Raw genomic sequence first — 20,505 nt, 5'->3', positions numbered from 1 at the left:
GCTATACGTTGTATGTGGTCATACAAACCTAGAAATTAGTACTCTGCAAATCTACCTCTAAAACAGAGGAAGCTACAGGTTGGAGAGTTTGACCTTCCACAAAAACATGTGGCTAGCGGTGGGGGGCAGAGTCAGAAACTCAGTCTGTATCAAGTCAAAGCTGTGCTGTTAACTTCTAAAAAGTTTATCAGGTCAACTTAAAATAATGGGATCTCTGATTAGTTAATACCATTTAAGGAAACACAGCCAGAAGGGGAATTAGACTTTTATTTTTATTTTTCTCTCACTTTTCCCTGGGGTCTTCTGGGTCTCCTATCTGGCCTGCATAAGTATAGGCCTATAAATAAAAATCTAATACATATGGTTTTCAATTTCCACTTAAATCATACCATGCACATACTACCAAGGAAAATAAGGAATTGACTATAAGAAAAAAGATTTTCAAAGGATTAGTGAAACTCAGCTAAGACCATGTAACATACTAGATATGTGTTGAAAGAACAGAATGCTTCTCTTGCTTTATGAAAATTGCAAACACAGTTTCAGAATGGCATCTTCATTTCCAGAAAGTTACCAACTTCAATATCTAGCACTTGATGTGGGAAACAGAGATTCCGTTAACAACTGTGAATTTTGGAAAGAAAAGAAGTAAAGAAAGAAACTAACCAGTAAACCTGCGAACAGACTAACACTCAAAATCAGATGCACAAGATTTTGGCCAAAAGAATGCTGAGATTGGTAAACAATGTGGGTCTCTGTGATCCACAATGAGACTTCCTCAATGTATTCATTGTAAATCAACTTTCCACTATTTATAGTTTCTGGTACAGACAGAAAGTGAGAATTCAAAACGTTTCTCACTATAAATTAATTTTTCTATTTCTAGCAAAAAAAAAAAACACAAAAAACAAAAAAACCCAGGGATTTAGATTTCTGGGTAGGCAGAAATACAAATGTATTAATTTCCTTTCCTCCAAGGTAAGATACATAGAAAGACCTTCCTGTGGTTTTTTGGTTTTTTTTTTTTTGTTGTTTGCTTTTATTTTTTGTTTTCAAAAGACACCAATCAGTGAGATGAGATGTGAACAATATAAAGAATATATACAGTTATATTCACTACATTTGGTTAAAAATCCTGTTTTGGTTCACCACCGATGGCCCACATGAAGGTGGAAGAGGCTTAACTCCAAAATAAAAGCTATTTACATTTGTATGTTTCTCTTAAAATAAATTCATATCTTCTACCTGCGTAAAATGCAAATGGAATCATTTCAATGAGGAAAAAAGTAGAACTGCGGAAAATAATGTTTTAAAAAAGTTTTCAGGGAGGTGATCACAACCTCTTGAGAACACTTTGAACCAGACCTAAGGGAAACGAGAGCGTTGTCCCCTGACACGAAGTCTTCTAATCAGGGCGTCTTTGTTCCGCAGCTCATGTTTATCTAGAAGTTCATTTCTAATACCTGCCCATATTCTTCTATTCATATGTAAATTGAATTAAAGCTGTTATTCTTTCTTCCCCACAGAGTGCTTTTAAAGTAATAATAAAATTTATGGAAGAGCCCCGTGAGAGGCTCTGGGGCGGGTTCTGGCTTTGACCCAAGCCCACTGTGGCCATCCTGAAGGAGAAGCTGTGTCTCAGCTTCCCTCTGGGACCTCTGTGAACATTAAGGGGTTATCACTGGAGTCGTTATTGGCTTTAGACATTTCCACTGATATGACATTTGGATTCCAGTGGCAGTTTTATGGCTCTCTTTACAGCTGTGATTGGAGTGGAACATGTGCAGGTGGTCCCACTGCCTGTCCGGAGAGGGAAGGTTGCCTGTTGGTCGGAAGAGGAGATAGAACCACACTCCCTGGGTTCTACTCTTGGCTTTGCCAGTCACCTGCTGGGTGCCTTGAATAAGTCACAGAAGATTACAGGGGGCTCCCTTTTTCCCGTGTGCAGATTAATTGCCTGTGGCAAGTGTTGCCTGCAAATTTCAAGGGCAATTGAGTTCTGTGTGCTTTTTCACTTGCTCCTCTTTTTTTTTTTTCTCTCTCTCTCCTTTTTTTTTTTAAAGGCATGAGTTGACAATTTTATGTGCAATTAAGTTGTGCATACCTCAAGCTAAGTAGGGCACCTCAACTGCACTTTAAAACCATTAGTTATAAACATATCCATGATATCTGATGTCTTAAGGGAGTAACTCAATTCTGCTTTGATGAAGTCATTTTATGTGAATGCTTCTTCCTACTTTTACAAGATGCTGTGGTTATTAATGTAAACCAAGCAGGACATTTCATTCTTACATGCCTTGGTTGCTCAATTTGTTCAAAGATAAAGAAATAAAGAACATTTAAGGATCTTCTCAATTTGTTTTAGGAGGGAAAGGGTCAATGCCGTTTTAAATGTATAAATACAGAATACCTGCAGCTCTTGCTTATAGCGTGCCTCAGGTTGTGTGCACTATTTAAAATAACGGGCTCATAAGCATATTTGTTGATGAACTTGAGTAAACTGCTTTCTCTCAGGGATGGAGCATTGAGGCTTAGAAGGCCATCTGGGATCAGATATTGTAGACTGAAATCCAAGTTTTGTCAACTAACAACTTTGTGACTTTGAGAAGGTACTTCTGCCCAAGCCTCAAGTTTCCTCCTCCCTCATGTGAGGGAAAAAACCAAAAAAAAAAAAAAAAAACCCAAAAATTAACTTGTAGGACAGTAGCACAGAATACCTTAGGTGATCCACGGACAACCGAGCCTGCATCAGGAGCTCAGAAAACAGTGACAGTCGTTGTTCACAACCTCTCAAAGGTGCTCTTTTCGTTTCAGGAAGGCAATGTTCTTGGAACCATTTAGACTCATACTGAATAGATCCTGAACGTGTTCAGGGAAATTGACTAGGTAATCCGACAAGGGTTGGCGAGTGGCATAGCTGTATATTTCGACTTCTCAGCGGTGTTTGCGGACTCGCGGGGGCAGAGCGGCTGTCCCTCCCAGCCCTGTTACACGCCCGCCGCAGAGGTGGAGCCGTTCTCCTTCCACGGGTGAGGCCAGAGGTGCCCCCAGCAGCGCTGCGCGCAGTCCGTCTGTCCGTTCGCTTGCGGCCTCGCCTCATGCCGCCTTCCGTAGCTCCGCCTTCGCTGACCTTTACACATCATTTGCATAGCGTGCAGTTTAACAAGCGACGTCAGAGATAACAAAGCCCGCAACTGCTCCTTCTGTTTGAAAACCGGGACGCAGTGTGCTGAAAGCGCCAGTCCGGGGTTTGCTCCTATTTGCAGGGCTTTCTCTTCGCATATTTTACTGTCAGTTTCTTGACGTTTTTGTCAGTTTAGAACTGGAGGGCATAGGTGCTGGCGGCAGGTCTCACCACTTTTTTATTCTCCATTGCATTTTCAGAGACTGTGAAAAAATAAAGTAAGGTGGGGGGGCAGGGGGGGTTGGTAGGGGTCGTGGGCTGGGCACGGGGACGGGTGGGGGCCACCCCAGGAAGAGAGGTGATGTGAAAGTCAAAGGCAGAGCGGGGAGGGTAAGGCTCGGAGAGTCCAGCGTGCAGCCTCTTCACTCCAAGCTGGCGCTCGCCCTGCCAGGTCCTCCACGCCACCCCACAACCCCCACGGACACCCCAAAATTCCTGACACGGAAACGCTGCGAAGTGTGATGAAAGACACACCAGTTTTCATCTCCTCATTGTACCAGGCAGATAGAAGGCAAATATTTGAATGTGTTTGCAGAAGAAAGTTAATCTTTTTTTTTTTTTTCTTCTTCCCTGCCAAACTGTTCATTTCTGGGCTGTGGAGAAGATGTCTATACAAAAACAGCTATTGTTTTTCCTGTAACATCACCCCTGGCTCTCATCAACTCTTACTGTTTTCTGCCCTTTAGAACCAGGAGGATTTTGTTTTGTTTGTTTTAATTCATGGAAAAATGTACAGAGGCGTATAATACGGCATTCAAGAATTATTAATGTCAGAAACACCTTTTCTCACCACCTCCCAGGTTTCGTAAACAAAGGGGAAAAAAAGCGAACAGATTGTCAGAGACATCCAGAGACATCTATTTCATTTTGACCCTCGGCACTTAAATAACAATAAAAATAATAATAACATTAATAATTAAACAACTAAATTACATATAGTTCAGAACCTTCCTCCCAAGGAACCTTGGCATAACTTTTAATTTCTCTAAGATTGTATTTCCCAAACTCTTCATGAAGGGAGGAAAAAAAAAGTGTTTTCTTATTAAACAGATTCGGATAACACACATTCTCAAACTTAATGTAAAATGGAAGGCTTTTTATCCCCATCAGAACGTATATTAATACGGAAGGCGGGGTACAGTGCTCCCGTAGCAACAGTACACGGATTGAGCAACGTAGTTCTTATAGCGAGTTTAGAATTTCACCTTTCTGAGCTCATTAATGGTAGGTTTTGTTTAGTGTTTTCATTGCAAAGGAAGTTCAAGTATTTGACAGTTTCAGGGAAGGCCAAAAGTGACTTTACCAACCATTTCCAGAGCATGCTAATGCTCTCTTGGATAGTAGAACCAAATAGAACGTTTATTAATGCTTTAACAAAATAAGAGAGGTAAGTATAAAAATAAATAAGATAGCTTTTCATAGTCTTCCTAAGTGACCCTGACCAAGTTAACAATATAAATCAATTAACAGGTGACCACGGTTAGAAAAGTCAAACAGTACAAATAGTACGATTATTGGAAAACACCTGCAGACACATCAGTAGGTGAATTTCTACTCAGCAGAATTGTTCAGTCAAAGGACCATGCTTTTTACAAATTCAAGCAGGCCGCATTGATTTGTACTTGCACCAAGATCTTTTTTTACGAATATGTTTTTTTTTTTGTTAATTTGCTATCCTTTCCTATCCTTTCTTCATTTCTCTGTTGGGCCCTAGATGAACTTTGGTTGATATTTTAAAAGGATTATATCCAATTTACAAATTAATTTGGGAAAATTGGCACCATTATAGAATTGAATCCTCCTACAAAGGGGCACAGAATGACTTTCTTTTTTCCCCTTAAGGGTTTCAGTTTTGTTTAAATGAGTTATTAGTGTTTCTTGTTAAAGTGCTTGGGCATTTCTGCCTGGTTATTTTAGATCAGGGGTTACCTGTTTTTCTAAATAACACAGCCACGCCCATTCATTGACACCATCCATGGCTGCTTAGAGCCACGCCCATTCATTTACATACCACACATGGCTGCTTAGAGTTGAGTAGTTATAACAGAGATCATATGACCTGCAAAGCTGGAGATACTGATCATGTGAAGTTTTACTTACAAAGTTTGCTGACTCCTGCTTTAGAACGTTTGTTTCCTTCCATTATATTTTCAAAATTGACTCTATATAGAAAAACATGTCATCTTTAATGTTAGTTTTGTAACTGACCTCATTACTGAAATGTCTTATTTGTAATAATTTCTGATGCTTCCCCTAAGATTTCTAGGTATGTAAGATATCATATGAAAATAATTATAATTTTATTCTCATATTCCTATTATACTTACTACTCTTTCTTTCACTTATCTAGTTCTATGGATATATACATATATATAATATATATGTAATGTATGTGTTTCCTTTACTTATATATAAAGTTACAATTATTTCTTTATAGATATTATATAATTTATTCCTATTTTATTAAAATCAATTTTAATCAAAAAATGGATGATGAAGTTAGGCAAATGTTTTCCCAATCCATTGAGATGTTCATAAATAATGTTCTCCTTTGTACTTTGGCTATGACATATTTCATGAAAAGATGTTCTATTTTGAGGCCTTTATAGATAAACTCCACTTGGTTAGAATATTTCATTCTTTAATGGCCAGCTGAATTTTATTTGCCAGTAATTCATTAAGATCCTGCATGAGTATTCAAAAGTAAAATGTATCTATTTCTAGGTTTGTGGTTTGTGAGTTTAGGATGTTAATGTTATGTTGGGTCTATAAAAATAATTTGGATATTTTCCTTTTTTCCCATGTCCTAAATTAATTAAGAGCATCAGAATTGTTTTGTCCTTGAATTATTTAAGGAATGTATCTATAAAATCATTTGGACACTGGGGTTTATTGGGCAATATTACTTTAACACATCTGTCATTTTCCTTCATTGCTAGTGGAAAAAATGCTTTGTATTTACAGGAAGAAATTTAGCATCATATTTTTCTCAAAAACAGGAAGAAATTTAGCATTGTATTTTTCTTAAAAACTATCTATTTCCTTCAGAACCTCAACTTTGTATAGAGTACAAGATTTAGAAAATATAGATATTTTTTCAGATTTTAAGGATTTAAAATATTTACTTTCCTTGTATTGTTGACAATATTATTTGATATACTTCAGGAGCATGAAAATTAATATCAAAAAAGAGGAAGAGGACATGTGATAAAAGAAATGGTGGCAAGATCCCAGGAGAATTAGCTAAGTATAATTTCCTGGATGAGACCTGCCTTAAAAAAAAAAAAACTGGATAAAAATAAAATTGGAAATCAACAGGTCCCTTGATAAAGAAAAGAATGAATACTAAATAGTAAATAGAAAGGATACAAAAATGGGACATATGAATGAAAAGGTGAAAAGGCATCTTTAAAAAAGTAAAACAAAAATGTAATTACATACTTAAAAATAGCAAACAAGGTGGTACAAAGAATATCTTGGGACTATTATGAAACAAACCCTAAAATGGTGTGATTAGGAGCATGTTATACAGAAGGGGTTTAAGCAGAAAGAAGATGTTCAGTCTGGAAATTAGCATTCTTCGCTTGCTTGGTTACCATAAAAGTGAGTCAGTAAAAAGAAAATATAAATATAGCACCATAATGATTCTGCAATGGCCAATGTTTCTATAGTTATAACGTCTATTAGGTTTGCAAAATTTAGAATCAACCAAATGACAACACTTGAAAGATTTTAATATAGTCTGGAAGTGATTTTTCTGTGCTGAAATGTGAAAAAGGAGATGGGTGAGGTCTGTGGGAGGAACACAGGAAAGAAAGTCAGGGGCTTCAGAATCCCCATGTTATACAGAGGGGAGCAAAGAGATGCCTCAACAAAAAATAAAACACGAAAGAGACTTTTAAAAGATGTCATTTTGAATTACAAAATAACCGTCAAGAGAAGTAAAAATAGTATCTTGATCTACCTGTCAAATGTTGATGGGGTAGGGAATTGAGATATTTTGAGTGGGTTTTATCTTCTCTCCTAGTGAAACTCAATCATTAATCATTAATGTCCAACATTGACAAGCCAAACATTTCTATCATCTATTATAGTTATAAAGTAGCACTAGAAGGACTAAGAACAGAGAAGAATAAACATGACTGCCTTTGGAGGGGCGGACTCGGTGGGAGAAGCTACTTTGGAAGAAAGAGTATGGGACCTTTCATGTTAGTTGATGTCTTACTGTGTTCATGTTTTACTGCTGTAATAGGGTGTACATTTATGATGATTATGAAATTTGCCTTCAGATAATTGACCTTTTAGGATTTTTCTCCCCATGAACAACAAATATATAAATGAGATAACTTTGGAATCTGAAAAATACTCGAATTATCCTGAAAACAGTCTTCATTCAGAAAACCCGCATATTACCACGCAGGCTTCTAAATCTTACTGGTGTTACGCTTGTAAAGTTATTTTTCTCATTTATAATTTGGTTTAATTATTTCAACTTCAGATCACTTGTGTTTCAAATTTTTTCTATGGTTTTTAATTGAAATACAGTCAGTTACAATGTGTCCATTTCTGGTGTACAGCATGATGTCTCAGTCATGTATATATATACACATTTTCATACTCTTTTTCATTAAAGGTTATTACAAAATATTGAAGATAGTTCCCTGTGCTATACTCAGATCATTTTAGGTTTTTTTGCTGTTAGAAATGTAACATATATTAGAGGCACATTGTAATGGCAGAAGTGTAAATAAAATGTATCAAATAAGTTAAAAAAGAGATCTGAAAACACATTTTATGAAACTTAACATATTAAGCATATTGTAATTTTGCCTTCTATCACTTTGGGCTATATGAAATGAATCAGCTGAGTTATCAAAAAGGAGATCTAAGTTCCAGAATATTCTGCTTCTCTTTAGGAATTGATACCATATTCTTTATGGAAAAAAAAGCAAGTCATTTAGCCCAGTGATTTCCAGAACCAGCTGAACATTAGATTCACCTGGAGATGTTTAGAAAAAGCAGACATGTTGGATTCCCTCCTGGAGATGTTGGCTGAGCAGGTCTCAGGGCAGGTCCCAGGAATCTCATTAGTTAAAAGTGCTCCAAGAGATTCTGAGGCACATTCAGGTTGGGAACCATGAACTGCCCTCTCCTGTTTCCTTTTTCCTGGCCAATAGGAAACTCAGGGCCAAATTAACTCGTCAACATTAATAAATACATGAGACCCCACAAGCCCTATCTCTTTCCTCCTTGAACTTGGTCATATCATAGTCCTGATTTAAAAAAAATGATTAGAGAAACAAATGCGTAAAATTCATGGATTTTTTCTAAATGGGTAGTTTATATGGATTTTTTTAATGCTCCTTTGAAATCCAAGAAAATCTGCTCTGCTAACACCTATAGTTCCCTGGGAAGCAGGAACTTAGCAGCCCATTTTACATGTTCCGGGAGGGCTGAAACATCTTGGATAAAGAGGGGAAGTCACTCTTCAGGATTTCTGTGACACGAGTTGTATTTTGGTACTGAAGACAATTTTTAAAAGTCTGGATGTTGAGAGGTTCCATGTCCTGACATTCTGACTCCAGCTGACTCTCTGAAAGGAGCCAGCAAAAAATTCAGGAGGTAAATGGAGACCGTTACGATCCAGATTGTGGGTCCTGGTTTCAGAATCCTTTCTCCCTTGCTCTTCAAAACCAAGCTCCTTTTAATTAGCATGTTTACAAGGTATAAGGGGGACCAGAGCTGGTTATCAAGAATTCACCTTGATGTAGGGTTGTCTAACCCACAAGGGTCACTCTTTCTTTCTATCTTAAAAGGCATTGGAGGCAGGAGGCAGGGAGGGGGCGGTGAGGAGACTTTCAAGTCCTGAAAAAAGCTGCGTGGTAAGCCGACCCAGACAAGTGAACTATTCTGGAATCGCTGATCTTGGACTGGACATCACATGGGGGCTACTGGATTTGAACAGTGACCTGTGCCTTCTGCAGCCCATTAGCCGCAAGCCCCCCGGGCAGGTGTCTTCTGAAGGATGAAGAAAAGATTAAGCATGAAAAGTTTGTTGTATGTCTTGTTTGTGTTATAGCTCTAGCTGAGACAAAGTGAGTTCTGTGAAGTCCTAGCCTCTCTTCCCTAGTGAGCTTGGAATGGGATATTAAAGATGAAAAACAAAGAGAGATTTGTCTTAAAGCTTAGAGCACTGAACAAAAGAGAGTGTGGGAGGGCACTTAACCCCTCACATAGATGCTGCTATGCGTTTTACATATACATACATGCTCACAGAAAACTAAAACCACAGAATATTCATGCTCACGTGTACAGGGGGATACTGACTACATGTAAATCACACACTTTAATACAGTTGGAAGAAAAGAATGGCAAAATTCATGGATTGGCGACTTCCGTAAGAAATGTTTTCTTTCCGCCTCGATCAAGGTAACAAGATGCAGCTGAAAAAAAAAAGTGACACTAAACGCAAAATAACATTTCTCACTGTCCCTAGTGTGCGTGGGCGAGGAGGCAGGTGCCCTGTAAGTTATGTAACTAACAAATGTACTAGTGGTAGAAGAATTCTGGAAAGGTCCATGCATTTAGGAATATTTCTAAAATTTCTGAAAGTTTGAAATAAAATATAATCATGAGAAACATAGACAGTAAAGCCAGCTCTTACTCTATCAAGATGACCTCCTCTCACCTCCATTCCTTCCCATACATGCCTCAGGAGAAAAAAATTCAAAAACTTCTCTAATGTTTGTAATACAAGGGGCTAAGAAATTTTAAGAGAATTTAGATAAATCAAACATCCTCTTCCTTCCATGCGATGTCTTTCGCAGTGTTATCAGCAGGACTTACATGCAAAATACACTATGAACCCTGCTCTGCCTCATTCAGTTGTGGGGACCAGAATTTTCTGAAACCAATGATTCTTGGCAAAAGAATAAGTCAGAAGGTGATGTGGGCTATTTTTTTCACATCTATGGGCAAAAACAACTTTTCATAACCACCACAACAACAAAAAAACAATGTAATCCTATTACTTGAATTGCCCTAGGTGGAAATCATCTCTTTTCCCCTGGCGGAGAGATTTTTTAGCCACTTGTCCAGTGCAATAAATGCAGTTTTTCTGTCACTGCCATTTTTTCCCACTCCTCACTTGAAAAGCCTAAAGCTTAGATATTTCCAAGAATGTCCTTCCTTCCCCCACACATGTCACCCTGCTTGTCACTCTATTTAGCCATGGAAATGTTACAGACTATTAAATAAAGTTTATGTATGATGGCAAGGTATTGCCTTTACAGCCATCTTGAAGTTTCTTCTGCAACATCCTTTGGTCATATGAGAATATCCTATTGGGGACACCCTGAGGAACAATAATGGAAGCCCTTTTTTCTTTTTATTCCACCAATTTCTCAATGAGGAGAGGTCCAGGGTGATGGTGTAGGAACTCCCACACAGTGTCGGCTGCTGAACTCAGCCGTGGATGCCCAAACAGGTTGCTTGTTCCTCTTCTGGTTCATGAGAACCGAGAGTTAACTGACAGTCACGGTGTATAAACGTTCTGGGAGGCTTTATCCATGGTCATTAATCAGGTCTTGGCTCCATAAAAAGAGGGGCCATTTCTGGACCATTCCTCCCATTCCAGGCACTGTACTAGGAGCTTTCCTCTTTCCTACATTTTCTGTGTAATCTTTTCAACAGTAAGCAAAGTAGGGTAGGCATCCATATTTACGGGTAGGAAGTGGCAATTACTCTTTTTTTTTTTAACTTTGTTTTTAATTGAAGTAAGTTGATTTACAATGCTAGTTTCAGGTGTATACAGCAAAGCAATTCAGATATACATACATAAATATATATATTTAGATTCTTTTCTATTACATGTCATTAGAAGCTGTTGGATAAAGTTCCCTGTGCTATACAGTAGGTCATTGTTTATCTGTTTTATATATAGTAATATGTATCTGGCAATTACTCTTTATTGGTAAGAAATGGTGGATAAATGTAGATGAACACTCTACTTTGCACCTTGTCAAAAGGATTGCACAGAAGATGTAGGTGAGCTATGAGTAAGTACATTTTGGGTATGCAGTTTTAGTTCTAGTAGGCATCAAGATTGCTGCTTCAGCAAAAGCAACCACAAAGTTAGTAACTTCAAGCAATCCCCGTTTATTAATTCATTTAAGTCAGAAATCTGTCCAGGCCTTACCCGAGTTCTCTGCTGAGGATCAAGCAAAGCTGAAATCAGGGTGTCAGCTAGGACTGGATTCATTCTCATGTGGAGTCCAGGGACTTTTCTTAGCTTATTCTGGTTGTTGGCAATTCAGTTCATTGTGGCTCTGGGACTCTTAGTGACTCCTTTCTTTAAGGCCAGCAGGAGAATGTCTACTACTGCACCTTGTCATACAATTAGGTTTAGATTGGCCCTGCCCAGTATAATCCCCATTTGAAGAGACTCAAGTTCAACTGATTAGGGACCTTAATTGCATTTGTAAAGTCTCTTTTGCTATATAACATAATCATGGGCGTGATAGCCCATCACATTAGCCACCAGTCTGCCCACAATTAAGCAGAAGGAGATTTTATTTTTTTAGTTATTTAATTTATTTATTTAGGTGGGGGAAGTAATTAGGTTTATTTATTTATTTTAATGGAGGTATTGGGGATAGAACCCAAGACCTCATTCCTGCTTGGCGTGCACTCTGCCACTGAGCTATACCTTTCCTCCAAGCAGAGGTTTTAAAAGGAATGTGCACCATGGGGCAAGAAGCTTGGGGGCCATCAGAGAATTCTCCCTACCACAAAGGGTGTTTTCACTTTATTTTTAATTTGGTAACCACAGGGGCATTGTCTGGCAGAACTGAAAATAGTTTTATTTTTAAAAGATTTTTAATAGTAACTAATTACACTTTTAAAAAACACATTAAAATGTTCAACTCTCTGAAAAGTGTATTCATTTATATCTCATTACATTTGTATTGTCTATTAGTTTTATAGATATTTAAAATATTTTACAAAGTAACTTTTTTAAAGTATATGTGGGCAATAATTTTAATTTTTTTTTTACATATTCTTGATTTACATTTGTTGGGAGAGGTCGTCTGCCATGGGCCCCTGGTGTCCCTGCATGCCCTTGTTGAGTGTGCCAAACCACTGACTGTCCTCATCCTGAGATGGTCCTGTAGCTAGTGATGTAACAAATTGTATAGGTTAAGGTGATGACAGCATGACCACCCTGAGACTGTGCACCCTTGCAGGCATTAACTGAGGCAACTGAGCACCTTCCATGTATTACTTGTCATTTTGATACCTTTCAATTCAACAACAGATGAATCTAACCAATTTAATAAATGGACATAAGACTTTAACAGTGATTTCAGAAAAGAGCCATGATCCCTAGCCGGGCAATACATTAGGGTTATATAAGAAAACTAAGCTCACAACGTCACGTCTCAACTAAACTGGGTTCCATCACAGTGGAGATCGGTAATTCCAGAGTGTGACAGTGCTGACCTAGCAAGGGTTCCCTCTTTTGAGAAGTTGATGAACCCACTGATGTAAGAAGTCGTGATGTAGAGGTGCTAGTTAACTTGAAGATGCATCGTTTCGTCCCATCAAATAATTCTCTTTTAAAAAAATTGTGACATTGGTTAGCAAAAAGTAAAGATAAATCCAGAGGAAAAAGGGGGACCATTTTATACTATGTTTATGTCATATGTTACCAACTTGTTGAAATAGCTTGGTTTTGTTGGGTATCAGATATACCTGTGAAAGTGTTACCATCATGAAAAAAAGAAAAAGAAGATGACAAAATGAGCTAAGTAGCAGAGGTCTCTTGGATGAAATTAAGTAGTAATATACAAACAAAAAGATAAGCAAAATTAGTTTCAAAAAATCAGTTTTTCTTCTCTTTGAGATTTTAGACATTTCCAATGTAGTATGTAAATAGTTTGGCTTTCATGGCAGTAATTTGCCCTGAGTAATAAGATGCTTTGGTGCCTGACTGGCAAATACGCTTGCAGCAATTCACACAGACCATACTCAGTTTGAGGGAGATAAAGTCGGCTGCAGATGAAAACCATTCCCCTCAAACTTCTTCCATACACACAGACAATCACATGAGGTTAAAAACGAATCTCCTTTCCCACAAAGATCACCACCTTCCCAACATCCCTTTTCCAATCAAGTTAAGAAACAAAGCCCTCCTGGGTAAATCATTGCACTGCTAATGAAAGCCAGACAGGCAATTTGCAACCTGAAACAGAAAAAGCAAAATTATCCAATGGAAATCATTCATTAGCAGTCCCTGGTTCATTGAAACTAACAAGATGTGGAAGAAACATGACCTGAATGTGTCACGGGTGATAATGATCTTATGCCTATGCTGTGCTGTCCACCCAAACGGATCCAAAACACTTTTCTGAGTTTCCTAAGGGGTGGGAAATAGGCATTTGACCATTACAACAAATTAATAACTTCTGGGACGACTGACAGCATGGGGGAACAGCTAGAGTCCATCATTACCCAAGAGTTTTAAGGAACTCACCACTACTCTAGCAGCAACCTACTTCCACTAGAGGAACTGAATACAGGAACAGTGCTACCAGCAATCCGTGTTCACCCCAGATCCAGCACTTGGCTTTAGAATCAACCATAGAAATAATGAAGAATTCCTATCATCTCTAGTGTGGATAATGTTGTGCTTTGTCTCCAAAGCTCTTTCTAGAATTGCACTTGTAGGTATTAGACAGGCCCGGAGTGCATCAGGTAAGCAGCAGCAATCCCACGTATGTTACTGTCTTGTGTGAATGCTGACCTGTGGCTGCTCCTACGTTGCCACCACACACACACACACACACAGACACACACACACAGACACACACACAAGCACACACTTTATCACAGACTTGAGCTCAGTGAGGGGACTAAGCATGGACAAGTTACTGGAGCAATGAGAGAGCACAGAAATAGTTAGAAGGCAGCTTCAGTGAATCTTTCTTTAGCTTGTCCTTCACATCACTGTTTTCGCTTACTCAGCCTAGGTTCAAACATCTTTTGAAAACGTGTACCAATTGCCTTCTGGAAAAATAGTTCACTCATTGTAGATGGACTCTGATGAGTGTGTTAACCAGGAACCCTGCCCCCCTTGTGGATTGGAGGGTGCATCTATAGTGGGCCAAGTGGGCACACTCTCCTTGGATTTTGAACTGTAAACGGACAGAATGATTGAAAACATTTAAAGTCATTTATTCCATCAGTGGTGCATGGACAAGTCTCTTGAGTCCCTGATACCTGGGCCCCTGATGCTGCTTGAGTCTGTTTCTTTTCTACCATGGTCCGTGGGTTCTCCTTCCTGTTCTATAAAGCACTCTATACAATTCCAAAAAGAGATCCTATTGACTTAAGTTTTTCGAAGCTAGTGTCTGTTGCTTTCAATCAAAATCTATAGTTTCCAAGTTCTATCTCTGTCACCTAGAAAATGCAGCTAACCAGATTTCCATTCCAAGAGGCATTCATTTTATACAGACCTTTTAATTGAAGCATAACATATATACTGAAAGTCCACATAATGTAGTTTGATGAAAATTTTACAAATAAAACTGCATCCACTATTCAGAAAAAGAGAAATCAAATTTGATTTCTTAGAGTGTGATCCATTTATAAGTCTTGGCATGATCTAGGAGCTTGTTAGAAATGAAGAAACAGATCACACTGAGATCTTCTGAATCAGAACCTACATTGCAACAAGATGTCCAAGGAGAGCCATATACACACCAAGATTTGAGAAGCAGAGACACAGAACATGACTAACTTTCTAGAAATCTCTCTTATTAATCAACTCAATCATTAAATTCTCAAAAATAAGCACTCTTCTGACTATTCCTGGATTAGTTTTACCTGTTCTTGAACTTTCTGTAAGTTTTTTTATGGTAGGTACTTTTCGGAATCTGGCATCTTTTGCACAACATTACGTTTGGAGATCCTTTCAGGCTGTTGTTTGCAGCAATTTGTTCTTACCCTTAATTGCTGGATGAACATACTGCCCTTTGCCTATTCTGTTGTTGATAGTTATTTGGGTTATTTTCATTTGGGGCTTTTATGAACAATCCTGTTACTATCATGGCCTTGGGAGAACACATTTGTTTCTGTTGGGTGAATTTTTAGGATTAAAACTGCAAGGTCATGGAGGGATGTGTGTGGTTAATCACAGTAGTTACTGAAAAAAAGCTTCCCACAGGGATTGTCCTAATGGACACCTTCACCAGCAGCTTGTGAGAGTTCTCCGCGTGTAGGCCGTCCTACTACCCATCACTTGTCCTCACCATTCATTGACGTGGTCAGCTGCTCGTTGGCTCCTGGTTGGTTGGATGATTGGTTATTCTGGTGGTTGTATGGTGATATAGTTGTGTTTCCCTGTTGATTAAAGCTATTGAGCACATTTTCCTATTTTTTTATCCTCTTTTTGTGAAGGAACAGTTTAAGTGTTTTACTCAATTATAAATGAGGTTAGTCTCCCCCTTTTTTTCCTTAAATTTCTTTTTATATTCCAGAATTGAGTCTTTTCACAAATTCGTTTTTCTACATCTTCTCCCACTCTGTAGCTTGGCTTGATAAACTGACATTTTAAATTTTAATGAAACCCACTTATCTGTCCTTTTCTGTATAGTTAGTGCTTTTCACATTCTGTTTATGAAATAGTGGCCAATGCAACTCTAACCTGTTTTCTCTTTTCGTAATGGGAGTTAGAGAATATATTCTAGGGGAGAGTAATCTCTCCTACTTGCAAAGATGACGTGTTCAACTGAAACATATGCCTTTTGCTTGCACTGGTATTATTTGTAGGAAGGGTAAATTACATTGGTTGTAATCTTTAATGATACAACAGGGATTTTTTTTTAAGTAGTTACTTTCGATCCAAAAAATAACACAGAGACACACTGACTAAAATATGGAACCACAAGTCCAGTCTGCTATGTTTGTATTACAAATTGCTTATAAAACCATGCATGGTGTTATGAGCCAAGAGTAACTCTGGTCAGTGGAGATGAGAAGTTAATGCTTATGGATTTCTTACCAGGAATTTCCCTCCACCCACATTATACTTTAACAATAAAATTGAGCAATCACTGATCCAACATAATCAATGACCAGTTTTACCTGTCAAGTGCACACTGATACAATTACCTAAGTAATCCAAGCAAACACAAAATTTTTGCCTAGATTTCTTGGATAACAACTCCTTTTGTCAAATCTTGATTATGCACCTACATTAGATCACATATGAAAAATGCCACAAGGTGGTTATTTTTCCCTGTAGACTATATGGCATTAGGAGGGACATCTATGACATAGAAAGGAGAAAAGAGCACTCTTTCTCTAATAAAGAGATGAGGTAATATTGAAAACTATTAATGCAGCCATGTCCTTCTCATATCCCAACAAGGAAAAAAATAAATGCTATGGCTTGTTTTCTCCAGTGCACATTGATGTGGAAAATATATTTTTTGTGTGTGTGCCCTGCAGAATAGAAAAGAGGAACTGTTTATTGAACAGCATTTCACACAAGGCACTTTACATAATGTTATTTTATTTAATTTGCCATCAAAACCGATGAGATGAGCAGCATTATAACTATTTTACAAACGGGGTCAGTGGGGCTCTGGGAAAAATAAGCAAACAATATGGTCCAAATCACACAACCAGGAGAGCGTCTCCTCACTTGAAGGGCATGACCTTCTCATTTCATTGAACTTTCTCCTCCAGTTGGGATATTTTTCTCAACTAGATTGAGCCCCTTTACCTAGAATGCTTAAACATTCTGTGCCCACTGTTGTCCACTCTCTCAGTGGAACAGTCACGTCAGCCCACCCACAGTCGCTGAAGCACACTGAGAGGAATCAAAAGAATCAGCTGAATTCAGAACAGGATCTGGTGTCACTATGGAGCTGCGGAGACAGCCTTTGTGCAGTCATCCACTTCCTTATGCTGTTTGTTGTGTGTCTGAACATAGTTCTTAGTTTCTTCACTCCAACTTCAAGCACTTTGCCTTCTTTCCAAGTTTCATCATTTGGTTTGCTTATGGAAAAATATTCTGTTTCATTAGCTTTATTCATCTGGAATCTCCAGGACAAAACACCCTTTGTTCAATAAGGAATTAAGTAAAGACTGTAAGAGCTTTTAAACTTTAGAAGGTCCTGGAACACCGGTTTTAATAATTATGTCCTGTGTGAATAATGAACACACCTGGACTATACCCGACCGTACTTCATAAAGAGTTCCATTTCAGTTTTCACTGTCTTTGTATAAAAATGAATCATAATCTGGAGTGTGAAATAGTGAGAAGAGGGGATTATCGTGGAAACAACGTGGGCCATCAGATCAGCATCCGTGTTCCAAGCCTGCCTTGACTTGTGGCGGGATCTCAGGCAGGTCACCCAAGGCATTAGAATCTCAGTTTTTGCATCTCTGCATTATGATGGGATGCCATAAAAAGATGTGGTAAGCTATAAAGAGGATAAGGACATACAAATCCTACACTGGAGTTTTTCTATCTTTTTAAAACCAAAATTCCTTCAGATAAACAACCACAGTGTCAAAACACTATATAAGCGTGTTGAATCTTGTCCATCTCCGTGTATGAATTGGGCAGAATAGCAGCACAGAAATCCAGTAGCTGGGTGAGAAGTAAGTCAGGGAAACCTGGGATGAATAATGTGTAGAGGGCCAGGCAGTTAGATTAGCATGAGGACATGAAGTCAGGCCAGTCCTGTAAGAGGAAGGAGGGCTTTGCAATTTACCAAACCCTAAACTCAGGAGCTGGGATTGAAATATAAAGTCCAGTTTAGACAGAAATTTAAATAGAGATTCTGTGGGCTCAAGAACCAGGGAGAAGTGACCTTATCTCTCTTACTGAACTTAGATGACCAAGCAGCAGATCCAGGGTTAGGATTGGGGCATTGTCTTCGGAGCAAAGCAATGATTTGGAAGAGTGTGTGGAATCAAAAGCTAAATCTCTAGGTGCGTTTTCCAGGGTCATTCAGAGTTAGTATGGTTCTCCTTTAAAGTTTTCTGAGAAATACACTCCGGGAAGCAGTCTTCCTCAAGCCAAATTCCTAGTTCCTGTAACTTGGCTTCATCTTATGGTTTTTGAGTAGATGTTATGGTCACTTTCTTCTGAACACATCATGACCTATCAATTGCAATCTTTAAGGCAAGGGACATGAACACAGTCATATTCTTCTGTATTTCTGGAGGCTATACTTCCTGAAACTCAAAATTGCTTTGGCAAGGCGGGGAGGTGGGGGAAATTTAGATAACAAGGTCTGCCCTGACCGCCCCCATGTGCTGCGGAGCTCTGTTTCTAACTCGAATTTGTGCCCTGGCTTGTTTGTGGATCTCAGTGTCAGATTTCATTTACATCCATGAAACACAGTCTAAAGGATTTTAAAAGATCTTCCTGTAAGGAGGGAAAAAATAATAAAATCTCCCTCCTGTTACTATTTCTCATGTCTAATCCTTATTCAGGTTGCCGGATTTCTGACTAGGCTCATTAATTTACTTAATTACTAGATTTTAGAAATAATTGAACCCTCAATTTTAAAAAAGCCTCGGGGCATAGCTCAATAAAAACTTGCATTAAAATATCAGTGAGCAGCTGCAATAATAACAAAAATAAAATCTATCCGCATAAAACTGCATGCTTTGCCCACTGCTTCCTCTGGACAGACCAATTTAGAAGAACGAGTTTAGCCTCTTGCCGTAAAATTAATTTGTCAGCATTCCCTTAGGCCTGGCCTGCGTGGGTTTAAGAGACATGCTTTCCATTGACATGTGCTGTCTCTAACACTCCAATACTTTAAAGAAGAAATCAGGGAGGTTTTGGGTCCATTGTTGGGGGCACTGGTTTAGATATCATGTACTCTGGGGACCTGATAGCATCACAGGTCTTTGGGTAGGTCCCATAATTTATCTGGGCCATAAGTTCCAAATTTTAAGAGTTGAAGAGTTTCAGAAGTTATTGGAATAGGCGGCCACCTTGTTTCTTTCCAGCTCAAAACTTCTTCGAGTCTATGGGAAGAGAAGTCAGTGAGTTAACAGCAATCCCAACCACACAGAATTATTTTAATATTTGATACCTTGGATATTCTTCACTGCACGCAACTTTTCGATTTGCTTCCCAAACTTGAGAATAACGTTGTCATTAGCAATTCGCATTCATTTAGCATCCATGGGCCCAGAGCGATTTGCGGAAGTTTCTGAGACATAGAGAAGATGTGATCTCTGCCCTCGATGCACTTACAGCAGAACTTTTGTTTTGTAGTACACTCAATTATAACAACAGACTCTTTCTCCATATGCAGAAATATCTCCCAGAAATAATTAGCTGCAGACACAAAACAATTAGGTGGTTGCAACCTCATAAAATGCGGTTGTTGGTTAATTGGCTCGTATTCACATTGTGATGTTTGCATCAACCACTTTACCACCTGCAAAATTTTAGCTCACAAAAATAGAAACGAGGTTTCAAAAATACGGCCTGGCAAGTGTAGTCAAAATAGTCAGTGTGACCCGCATTTTCTATGGGCATCTTTAATAGCTCTCAAAAATGTTCAAGCATATGGAAATATAACATGTTAATCTCTGGACCGCAGACTCTTTGTGGGAAGAATAATAAATACGAGGGACTTGGAGCCACACCCAGACTTCACCTCTATTTTCTGTCCAAACCTATTTTCTTGTGTGGGTTCTGTGAAGGTATTGGGGTGTAATTCCTATTCAGTTTTTTGACAGATGGGAACACCTCTTCTATCGAAAGGCCTGCGTGTGATAAACAGGCTGCATATCAGGAAAGCATCCTTGCTGTGAGTGGAGTCTGGTCCTTTCCATCGTGGTTTAAACTGAATCCTTTACTCTCTCTCCAAAGTTCTCGTGACCAACTATATATTAGCCACACCTGGTCTGAGAACATTGAACAAGGTCTGTTTTTTCCCTTAAATCTGTGGCCTGAAATTTGGAGCCAGGATCCTGACACTTAGCATTAATTGACTACATTAACCAGACCATACCCTTGACATGCTGAAAAAGATTCTCTCCTTGACCAAACACCCACCAGCATCTTCAGAGCCCTTCCTCTACTGGGCCCCGATCTTGGTCTGTAAAGAAAGGAATAAAACACAACCATCACTTTTATTTATTTATTTATTTATTTATTTATTTATTTATTTATTTATTTTAATGGAGGTACGGTGTGGGGCGATTGAGCGCAGGACCTCCTGCCTGCTAGGCATACGCTCTACCACTGGGCTATACCCTCCCCATTAACGTTGATTCTA

The 20,505-nt window shown here is 38.6% G+C and overlaps 1 long non-coding RNA gene across 1 annotated transcript; it reads left to right on the top strand.

Annotated features, from left to right (window-relative positions):
• Positions 1–4,459: 4,459 nt before the first annotated feature.
• Positions 4,460–9,354, top strand: LOC140689804 (uncharacterized). Its single transcript, XR_012064929.1, has 2 exons — positions 4,460–4,571; positions 9,001–9,354. It is a non-coding gene; the product is annotated as an uncharacterized lncRNA (long non-coding RNA).
• Positions 9,355–20,505: the final 11,151 nt, after the last annotated feature.

The sequence above is a fragment of the Vicugna pacos genome, chromosome 27 (genome assembly GCF_048564905.1).
Source record: "Vicugna pacos chromosome 27, VicPac4, whole genome shotgun sequence".
NCBI classification, from domain to species: Eukaryota; Metazoa; Chordata; class Mammalia; order Artiodactyla; family Camelidae; genus Vicugna; species Vicugna pacos.
This window is presented reverse-complemented; position numbering and strand designations above follow the sequence as displayed.